Consider the following 11765-nt stretch of genomic DNA (forward strand, 5'->3'; position numbering starts at 1 on the left):
TTCGTGAGTGGCATGCGAAAATAAGGTCAGCGACTGAGTATCCAACTGAGAAAGGGGAGTGTGGTTTGACGCCCCGAAGCAACTTGATGGAACATCCTGCGGTGTGCTATTCATCGCACACCTAATGATGGATGGCTTGTCAACGTAAGAAGAACTCTTGTGGGTGCCTCAAGTTTGGGGTATGCCACATTGTAGTGGTTGGGTCTGTGCTGTGAACAGGTGACAGTGACGGACAAGGAGACAAGTTGATGTGCCGCAGAGCAAGGAAAAAGCAGCGAGCCACTCGTACCATCACTTTCGAAACTGTATCGGGTCTTTCGGATGCACCAGAAGCGCCGTATGTTCTACCAGCTACAGCTTGTGTGCATCAAATAACACGATCCATGCTGGACAATTCATCCAGTCAGCGCACACGCCCTAGGGTGGTGGCTACTTCGACTTTTCTCGCTGGGTATGACCCCATTACCTCCCAGCCACCGCCTCGGGCTTCAGCATCAAAGCATCACGCCTAACCCAAGTGCGCCATTGCTAATGAAAGGATGTAATTCACTTGCACCAAGTTATTCAAGTGATATAGGCGGCTACAACGTGCCCAGTACCCAGCTGTTTAATCCTCTGCAAGGTCTGTACCCTGAATCTACTTGTTTTTAGATACCGAATGCAACATGCATGTTGCAACCGCACCACTACACCTATTTGAATGGCGGACTTGAGGTTGCGCAAAGTCATCAGTCATCAGGATACCCAGCTATCAGGCGTGCAGTGGCCGGCTCGAGATAATTACGAGAAGAACACGCCACTTAAAATATCTGACGATGCTCCTGGTGTATGATTTGGGATACTGACAAGGAGACAAGGTAGGCCACCTCTTACAACGCGTGCTCTCAAAATGGACGCACTACTCAATTAAATGCATATTTCATCTGTCCGAGTAGGGTTTAAGCTCTTTAGTAAGCTGATGGATTCCTTGAGATGGAGCAAAGCCTAAAAGAGGCTCTCTATTATCGTTGATATATCTTAAGTGGTTCCGGAACTACTACAGGTTTCTACCTCAACCAATCGAGCTACCTCGTATTCTCGATCGCGATTGGTTAATGGCTTCTTCAGCGGACCGGTCTGCATAACTTTGCTATTCATACTAAATTTTTAATTAATTATTAGCTGACTCACGCTTCATATCGCTGGAAGAGCGTGCTTGGTTCTGAGTTTTCATTCCCCCCAATTTATAATCCATACTAAAAAAGATGGCCGAAAAACACAAGTGCTCCCAGACCCCCATAGCGGAACGAGTAAGAATCTAATTAATCTGGCAGAAAAATCACAGTGAGTTGGGACCCAACCGGGTGGAAAGGGAGCTGAAGGGCACTCTACTGGGTGGCGGAAGGCGCCTCTCCAGATGTACTTGATATACCTTGTGATGACACCGACCTCCAGGGGGGCAAACGACATATCAGCTAGACCCAGCGAGCTGGACGAGGGCGAGGCAAAAGAGGTCGGTGTATACAGTAGTCAGAAAGATAATCAGGTTACCTTTGATGCTAACTTTAGCCAAATACTGGTTAGCCAAAACTTCTGCTTATGGCGCAATTTCGGCGTCTTTGGATGGCAGAATTTCAAAATCGATCCGACGGCGGTAATTGAGGCTCATGCATTGTCCAATCTATCGGAAGGTAAAGCCGCTATCGGAGTCGAAGAGCTTCATGACATTCTGCCACAGCACACACTCCGGGTCTGCCGTCAGAAGGATTCGTCCCAACTTTAGTATAAAACCCTGGGTCTCCTGGAGGACATCGCTATAAAGGTAAAAGGGCTCGGATTTGTATCCACACATACAATTGGGGTTATGCAGTCATGGCACGACACATTGACTGTACTATAGAAGGTGAGACCAACCGTTGGATGGGCTCACTCTCGGTTTGCATGACAAAAAATCACAAGCTGCGTCCGAGCAGATAGCGCGACTCGAGCGCTTTCCTATCCGCTCTAAAAACGTATATTTTCACTTATCGAAACTAGCGCTAATGATTTTACTTACCCAAAGTTGTATTTGGAGGGTCCTGCGTTTTGATATTGTTGGTAGTGGGCGTCTTGGTGGCGTCCAGGGGTCGGAAAAGGCTATTATAATATAATAATTGCGCAATTGTATTGACGGAATTACGGATTATTGGTAAAAAGATTTTTCCGTACAATATACAATTGACCCCGTAATAACTTTATTGAGTTTTTTACTATACGTAAAAACACAAATAGAAAATCATTGGCGGATCAGCGCTCGCTTCGAACGACTGGTTGGTTTGATCTAGACGAAGCTGTTTAAAAACGCTGTGCTGTCATTCATTTTCTCTTTGTTCCAACTGCCATGTCGACTTCACGCACCATCACCAACTTCTTCTTCACGGACTGTGGCAACGGCCAGTTTTCCTGCAAGCAGTGCGGAAACGCTCGAAAGCAGTCGCCAGGGACGGGCTACACCAACCTAATTAGTCATCTGGCAGCGAACCACCCAGGGTTCAGGGAGACGTACGAGGAGAGCCAGCGGTCGTTTGGCCAGTCGCTCGAAGCACACGGGTTTGTCGATCAGCGGACGATGGAGATTGTCAAGTGGATGGAGTGGGTTATTGCCAGGAACATGCCGCTGAGTGAGGTGGATGACCCGATGACGCGTGCGTTAGCTGCCATCAAGCCGGTCTCGTCGAAGACCTTGGTAAAGCACATGCGTCACGTTGCAAGCAAGGTGGGGTCACGCATTTCGACGGATATAGGAAACCAGTTCGGCCTCATGTTTGACGGGTGGACTTCAGGTATTTACCACTTCATCGCCGCTCATTGACCGTTGACGTGCTGCGAGCTAGTATAGACCGCACGCACCATTAAAAGCGGCTGCGGTCGAAGAGTAAAGCTCGTTTTGTTTTCAAAAGTGAATGTTGGTTTGCACACCAGGGCAATGATTAATAGGGACAGTTGGGGGTGTTCATATTTCAGCGTCAGAGGTGAAATTCTTGGATCGCTGAAAGATGAGCTTAGGCGATCAGCATGATCTCTGACTGAGCCTATTCAGCGTCATCAAGCTATGACAAAAAGAGCACCCGACAGCCACTCATTAACCAAGAGTAGTTTTAAGTTTCTGGGCAGCCCGTTGCTCTTGAATAAATAACTTCTGTTCTTGCCACGTGTCTTCTTGTGCTTTTTCATATCACATGCAGCCAGAGTACCAATTTTGGCGAGCAGCAAGTCGCAGGTAGCTGCCTGTCCTCTTTTTTGGCGCTTGCGGTTGTGCGTTTTTGATTGTCGCTCGGCACCTTCTTGTGTAGAGACGTCTTCATCGTCGGAGTACACGTTTGTCGAGCAGAACTCTCTCCCTGCTTGGTGTGCTACCACCATCTGTCCAGATAGTATACGTCTGCACGTCCATCGCAAAAGTCCCAGAAATCAGTGCTACCTTGTCCAGACACCTTAGACCCAGCTTCAGCCCGAGCAAAATGGCTACTAATCTCCTTCCACATTCGCTTCAGCTTTGCTGCTGAATGTGCCATGTGAGAAGACGTATCGACGCCTTCGAAGACAGGGTCGTCTGAGATCAATGTGTCATATTCAGTAGTATCTGCGGCAAACGCATTCGCAATATCTACCCAAAATATCGAACCACCTTCGTCGAGCACCTCGCGTGCAAGCAAGTTCCGTGTTGTGAGAAACAGCTCAAAAAATCTGTCCAAAAACAGCACGTTCACAAGACGAAACATACAGCCGATACTACGACGTTCATCCCCATCATTGGTCCGATTTGATCTCTTGCGCTGACGGGTAACGAGCGCTTGAACAGCCTCTCTGTTTGCGTCCCACGCGTTGAGCAGCTCCACGCGATCTTGCCTGCGTGTGGTCTTTAGGACGTTGAGCTTCCTTGCCGTGTATTCTAGCTTATGCTGGTCGAGTGTTCAGGCTTCATAATTGTCAGACGTCGGCGGGTGGATTGTACGCTTGCGTTGGTCGAGTGGGGCGACTACAGTCCACTTCGAGCTCGGCGCGGAGGTGGCCATGCTCTTTGGCTGGCAAAGGCAAATTTTGAAATGGTACCACATACTTGGTAATTTTCTTTACAGGATCGCAATTTTGTTTTTTTTTTCGCCAAGAAGAACGGGATATCAACCTTCACTGGAAAACCTATCCGCTTGCGATCCCTTGGGTTGCAACCTGCGTTAAGAAGGGCCCTTAAGAAATATGGGATATCAACTTTCACTGGAAAACCTATCCGCTTGCGATCCCTTGGGTCGCAAGGTGCGTTAAGAACGGCCCTTAAAAAACAGCTAAAAAACGGAGTATACTTGATATTGCTCAAATGACACGAAGTTTTGATGACAGCAAGTGTACTTATGTAGCCTCCGACTACGAAGTGGCCGCGGAAAAACTTGTAATTAATTTATGTCAACAAGCAACCAGCAGCCTTGAAATTGTATCATTATTCGACAAACCAAAATATGTATGCACCAAAAATTGTAGCTAGTCTGGACTAAATTTTAGTCTGGCACACTGGTCCACGAACAAGTTTGTTGTGAGGCCTCCCTCAACGAAAACACAAAAAGACAGTAAGTTTTATCGTGCTATATCTGAAAATGATCATCATCTAACGTGCTTTTAAAGAGTGCGATACTCCATTATTGCATTCTCACAAGTATTCCTGACATGGAGTCGAAATTAGTGGAAGTCTACGTACATGCATGTGTACATGTAATTGCTCCTACATGTAGGTGAAGAAGCGTTGAACGACCTGATGATTCATAGTTTAACATCTGCTTGTTTATCCATGAGTCCAGGAGATACTTACATACTGAAATCTATATAGACAGTTTCCGTATGATATGCGTGTGTGCCTCCACGCTAGACCTGGAAACGCACAGCAAAATACGTTTGCATTCTAAACCGGCATGCTTCCTCACCTCTTTCATATACGTGGATAATGGGTATTATACAGCCTTTCTAACTCTAGCAATGGCCTGTTTACTGAAGACGACCTAAGTAACATGATATGCTGCCAGGGGGCCGCAAATGGTTATGGACAATATATGGGGAGGGGTCGAGTAAAAAACTTTAGGCGCCATCAATAAAAGCACGTGCAATTAGAGGCTCGTAAAAAATTGGCCTTTGCCAAAACAAAAAATAGCTTAGCCAAACAATAACTTGCTGGCTTCGTCAAAAGCATGCATGTTTCAGAGTCCTACGCAAACCAATGCACGTCGTACCCTTCATTTCCACTTCCGACGCAGCAGTGGAAAATGGCACGTATACCGTGGTCGTTGCTTGTAGAGCATAGAAGCGCCGCAGGAATTTATTCGCGTTATATAGTATTTAACCTCTGCTGTAATCGGGACCTGATATTTTCCTGTACAAGCCTCATCGTCACGATTGTGAATCTTGATAGTGCAGTATACATGAACTGCGCCGGTAGCAGAGCACGCCCGGGTTTTCCACGCCGTAGAGCACAGCTCACCCCGCCGATCCTGTTCCTTGGTCGCGCAGGAATGCATAGTAGACTGTAAGCGGATCTTGACCATTGCATGATCTGCTGGGCAAATGACGCAATTCATCTCCCACTTTGCATATGCCACAGGGCAGAAAGTCTGCTGCACGGTGCTTGACGAAGCTGACGGTATCCAGCCTCGTATGGTTTGGAATAGTCTTCGTCGAGCTCATGAGGAGTCTAACCCTCCTCTAGGGCCTTTCTTCACGCCAGCAAGTTACGGGTTGTTCTAAACGTCTTCAGAAGAAGCATTTGTCACGAAGCGCTAGAAAAACAGTGAAGCTGATGTGTGGGGGATTTCCATATGTCGATGGTATCATTGCAGACCAGGCTTTTGTATTCGGGTTTTTAGATGAGGAAGACAGATTGGCTCGAGTTGAAAAGGGGTCTGAAGCTGATCCTTTTGTTCTGGGTAAAACAACGTTTGGACTGCTAGCTCAAGCCTACGAATTCCGCGGATAGCAGCACTTTCAATTATTCTATACGGATGCTACTTTCAAGCGCAGTGATCTCGGTTATCCCGTTGTAGCTTGCGGATGTCTGTAGAGCTTACAATCTTATCGCGATACTGGTGGTGCGCGCTAGAACCCAAATGGAGTACGACTTGTTCGTAGCGTGACCGATCTGTACAAGCACATATACGACGAGTGCCTTCGTGTTGGTGCTGCCTTGGGAGATGCCGAGGACGTACAATTTAATGCCCTGATAGCTCTTCCTTAATTCTCTGACAACACGTACCTGATGTGTTTCTTTCACGTACTCTAAAATGTACACAAGTGCACGAAGCATATGGCCATAGGACCTGGCGTTAAGAAATCCTCACGGAAATAATGATGTGCATTTCTCGAACAGCTACACTGAGTATTGTAGCGTGCGTGCCCGCGTGCTCTCTGGATGGCGACCCGAGCTAGCTTTGAAGCCCTTTGTGATTTATTTTGGGAAGGAGTGGATCAAAGCCGCTTTTGGCGCTGGTAAAGGTATCGCTCCCCCTCCAGCTACGCTACGACTAACAACCCTTGTCAAGTGCTCAACGCGAGTGTAAAGCGGTTTGTTCAGCGCAAGACCTTGGAGATCTGCGCTCTTATCCGAAGTATGATCATCCTAGTGGAAGATGAAGGCTGTGACTTGTGGCCACCCACTGCTCTTACTGCACCTTCAAATATTGAGATCGAGAAAACAGCGAAGTGGATGCTAGAATCGCGAGCTGTAACAGTATTTAGCACCCACGTGGAGACCGAAGTCCGAGTTTACACATTCTAGACGTTTATGGGGATGCTGATACTTTTAAAGCAATGCGACGATTAGCCAATTCTGTAACTGTAGATGAGGGACAACAATCATCGAACACGTTGCTGGTTCTCGAGATGGGGAGAAAGACAAAGCTTCTCGTTTATACCGTGACAGTGTGAAGTGGTCAACACGATGGGCGCATCGCGAGGGAGTACCTAATGATGGATGGCTTGTCAACGTAAGAAGAACTCTTGTGGGTGCCTCAAGTTTGGGGTATGCCACATTGTAGTGGTTGGGTCTGTGCTGTGAACAGGTGACAGTGACGGACAAGGAGACAAGTTGATGTGCCGCAGAGCAAGGAAAAAGCAGCGAACCACTCGTACCATCACTTCCGAAACTGTATCGGGTCTTTCGGATGCACCAGAAGCGCCGTATGTTCTACCAGCTACAGCTTGTGTGCATCAAATAACACGATCCATGCTGGACAATCCATCCAGTCAGCGCACACGCCCTAGGGTGGTGGCTACTTCGACTTTTCTCGCTGGGTATGACCCCATTACCTCCCAGCCACCGCCTCGGGCTTCAGCATCAAAGCATCACGCCTAACCCAAGTGCGCCATTGCTAATGAAAGGATGTAATTCACTTGCACCAAGTTATTCAAGTGATATAGGCGGCTACAACGTGCCCAGTACCCAGCTGTTTAATCCGCCGCAAGGTCTGTACCCTGTATCTACTTGTTTTTAGATACCGAATGCAACATGCATGCTGCAACCGCACCACTACACCTATTTAAATGGCGGACTTGAGGTTGCGCAAAGTCATCAGGATACCCAGCTATCAGGCGTGCAGTGGCCGGCTCGAGATAATAACGAGAAGAACACGCCACTTGAGATATCTGACGATGCTCCTGGTGTATGATTTGGGATACTGACAAGGAGACAAGGTAGGCCACCTCTTACAGCGCGTGCTCTCAAAATGGACGCACTACTCAATTAAATGCATATTTCATCTGTCCGAGTAGGGTTTAAGCTCTTCAGTAAGCTGATGGATGCCTTGAGATGGAGCAAAGCCTAAAAGAGGCTCTCTATTATCGTTGATATATCTTAAGTGGTTCCGGAACTACTACAGGTTTCTACCTCAACCAATCGAGCTACCTCGTATTCTCGATCGCGATTGGTTAATGGCTTCTTCAGCGGACCGGTCTGCATAACTTTGCTATTCATACTAAATTTTTAATTAATTATTAGCCGACTCACGCTTCATATCGTTGAAAGAGCGTGCTTGGTTCTGAGTTTTCATTCCCCCCAATTTATAATCCATACTAAAAAAGATGGCCGAAAAACACAAGTGCTCCCAGACCCCCATAGCGGAACGAGTAAGAATCTAATTAATCTGGCAGAAAAGTCGCAGTGAGTTGGGACCCAACCGGGTGAAAAGGGAGCTGAAGGGCACTCTACTGGGTGGCGGAAGGCGCCTCTCCAGATGTACTTGATATACCTTGTGATGACACCAACCTCCAGGGGGGCAAACGACATATCAGCTAGACCCAGCGAGCTGGACGAGGGCGAGGCAAAAGAGGTCGGTGTATACAGTAGTCAGAAAGATAATCAGGTTACCTTTGATGCTAACTTTAGCCAAATACTGGTTAGCCAAAACTTCTGCTTATGGCGCAATTTCGGCGTCTTTGGATGGCAGAATTTCAAAATCGATCCGACGGCGGTAATTGAGGCTCATGCATTGTCCAATCTATCGGAAGGTAAAGCCGCTATCGGAGTCGAAGAGCTTCATGACATTCTGCCACAGCACACACTCCGGGTCTGCCGTCAGAAGGATTCGTCCCAACTTTAGTATAAAACCCTGGGTCTCCTGGAGGACATCGCTATAAAGGTAAAAGGGCTCGGATTTGTATCCACACATACAATTGGGGTTATGCAGTCATGGCACGACACATTGACTGTACTATAGAAGGTGAGACCAACCGTTGGATGGGCTCACTCTTTCGGTTTGCATGACAAAAAATCACAAGCTGCGTCCGAGCAGATAGCGCGACTCGAGCGCTTTCCTATCCGCTCTAAAAACGTATATTTTCACTTATCGAAACTAGCGCTAATGCTTTTACTTACCCAAAGTTGTATTTGGAGGGTCCTGCGTTTTGATATTGTTGGTAGTGGGCGTCTTGGTGGCGTCCAGGGGTCGGAAAAGGCTATTATAATATAATAATTGCGCAATTGTATTGACGGAATTACGGATTATTGGTAAAAAGAGATTTCCGTACAATATGCAATTGACCCCGTAATAACTTTATTGAGTTTTTTACTATACGTAAAAACACAAATAGAAAATCATTGGCGGATCAGCGCTCGCTTCGAACGACTGGTTGGTGTGATCTAGACGAAGGTGTTTAAAAACGCTGTGCTGTCATTCATTTTCTCTTTGTTCCAACTGCCATGTCGACTTCACGCACCATCACCAACTTCTTCTTCACGGACTGTGGCAACGGCCAGTTTTCCTGCAAGCAGTGCGGAAAAGCTCGAAAGCAGTCGCCAGGGACGGGCTACACCAACCTAATTAGTCATCTGGCAGCGAACCACCCAGGGTTCAGGGAGACGTACGAGGAGAGCCAGCGGTCGTTTGGCCAGTCGCTCGAAGCACACGGGTTTGTCGATCAGCGGACGATGGAGATTTTCAAGTGGATGGAGTGGGTTATTGCCAGGAACATGCCGCTGAGTGAGGTGGATGACCCGATGACGCGTGCGTTAGCTGCCATCAAGCCGGTCTCGTCGAAGACCTTGGTAAAGCACATGCGTCACGTTGCAAGCAAGGTGGGGTCACGCATTTCGACGGATATGGGAAACCAGTTCGGCCTCATGTTTGACGGGTGGACTTCAGGTATTTACCACTTCATCGCCATCTACGCCGTGTTCACGAAGGAAGGAGCCCTCCACGAAGCCTTGCTTGCGATGTCCCCCGCCGAGAACGGCCAGACTGCAGATGCTCACATCGGTATGACTGATGCGGTACTAGACCTGTACGAGAAGGAGCCCAGCATGGTCCTGTTCCTGGTCGCTGACAACTGCTCTGCAAACCAAGCCGTAGCTACGCGAATGCGCGTGCCTCTCGTCGGGTGTGCCAGCCATCGTTTCAACCTCGCCGTCTGCAGATACCTTGAAGACTTCAAGTCGCTGATCGATCAAGTACAGACACTGTGCATTCAGCTGCGGTATACCAATAACGCAGCGAAGCTCGCCCAGTTCACGAAGTACAAGCCACTGAAGGCATATGCTACACGCTGGTCATCGACGTACCAGATGCAGGCCCGCTACGTCAAGATCCGCGATGCCATCAAAATGATTGCTGCTGTAGAGGACCTCCATCCGCGGTCTAGTACTCACCGCAAGATTGTGCAGCTGGTCACTAAGCTCGAAGCGTTAGACAGTGTCTTTGTCAGGCTGCAGTCCGAGGAAGGCAATCTTGCTGACGTACGACTCCTTTTCGACGCGGTTATTGCGAAGTATCCAGCGACAGCACACCACCTTAGTCCATCGGCTCAAATCGTTCACTCCCCCGCGTTTGAAAGTGCCGTTGTCAAGCTGCTATCGGATCGATAGCTGATCTCAGACGAAGAAGGGGCGGTTGCCCAATTTGCTGGTCCAACTGACCCCGCGCATGAAACTCCAAAGAAGGTGGACTTTGCGACGGAAACTCTGCGCCATGCAAAGCGACCTCGCTTGGCGACTGCGACCAAGTACATTGACCTGCTGCGAATGATTCCACCTACCAGCAATAAGTGCGAACGCCTCTTCTCGCAGTGCAATTGGTGTTCAACCCTTTGCGTACCAGCATGCTACCAGCAACCTTTGAGATGTTGGTGTTTCTACGTGCCAACCGCGAGCTCTGGGACTTCACCTCTTTGTTAGGATACAATGAATCGGCCGATGACGACGGGGGAGATGCAGAGTAGACATAGTTAAGAACCCTCTTGTTCTCTATATAATTTCTCTATATAATAAATAAGAGGTTATTAACTTTTACGCGTAAAACCCATATCCGCTGGTGGACTGTCTTGCTGTCGCCGGCTCATTTTTTGTTTGTTAGATTACCCCTATGCCAGGACAAAAGTCCCGGTGACAACCACCAGTTTCTCGTACAGGTGTGGGACTCGAGCCCTGTGCGGTGGTTTGGTAGGGTCATTCCCAAACCACACCACCGCTCTAACCCTATCAATTGCATACAAAAATTGCAGTACTTATTATTGTTTTGGTCGATACGGCAATGACGGATTATATTTTTTCTGAAAACCAATACAATTATATATTTTATTTTCAACCCCTGGTGGCGTCTCTATTAATACGATCATGACTTTTCTCATCAGCGAAAAGGATAACCTTTTTGTCTGGATCCGGCAGTACTAAACTTTTAATGAAGGAAAACGATGCTACTTCCACGATGAATCATGATGAAGTCCTGAGGATGAGGTTGCGTGTGGTCACTGAGAAGCTCGTGGCATCGTAAACATCGAAGGCAATCACTGGGGCGGGTTTATGGTTGTTGTGACGTGTGGTAGGATGCTCTGTACGACCATTTAGAATCCAGCTACTTTGAAGGCGTGAGGCTAGCGGCGAAGAAGATAGTTCACCTTTAACGCCTCCGACACATAGCCGATTCCGGTACAGGCCGTTCATGTCAGATATTGACGTGCAGAAAGACAGTTTTAGCTGCGGCGTTTACGTGGTGGCTGTGTTCGAGAAGTTATGTGGTGCTGCTCTAGATAATGTTGAGGACGTAATGTTTCTTCCTCACTTGCGCTTTAGAAATACTTAAATCTATGCTTACAAAGTATAATACATAGCTAGCTGTATGTTTAGTTGTATCACAGCATATAGTATCATTGTGAGAGTGGGTGCCATACCTTTACAGTAGCGCTTCACCACAGTAGTTTGGCAGTGTCTTTTCTTCAGTATATGATAAGGCGCCGAGCTCGTACACTCGAGATTTCGCCCGCCGAATAATTGCGAACATTCG

General features: G+C 47.7%; 1 non-coding gene across 1 annotated transcript; it reads left to right on the forward strand.

Annotated features, from left to right (window-relative positions):
• Positions 1 to 2922: 2922 nt before the first annotated feature.
• Positions 2923 to 3028, forward strand: PITG_33018 (the record flags this gene model as incomplete). Its single annotated transcript, XR_009934412.1, has 1 exon — positions 2923 to 3028. It is a non-coding gene; the product is annotated as an 18S ribosomal RNA (ribosomal RNA).
• Positions 3029 to 11765: the final 8737 nt, after the last annotated feature.

Source organism: Phytophthora infestans, genomic scaffold (genome assembly GCF_000142945.1).
Source record: "Phytophthora infestans T30-4 supercont1.12 genomic scaffold, whole genome shotgun sequence".
NCBI classification, from domain to species: Eukaryota; Oomycota; class Peronosporomycetes; order Peronosporales; family Peronosporaceae; genus Phytophthora; species Phytophthora infestans.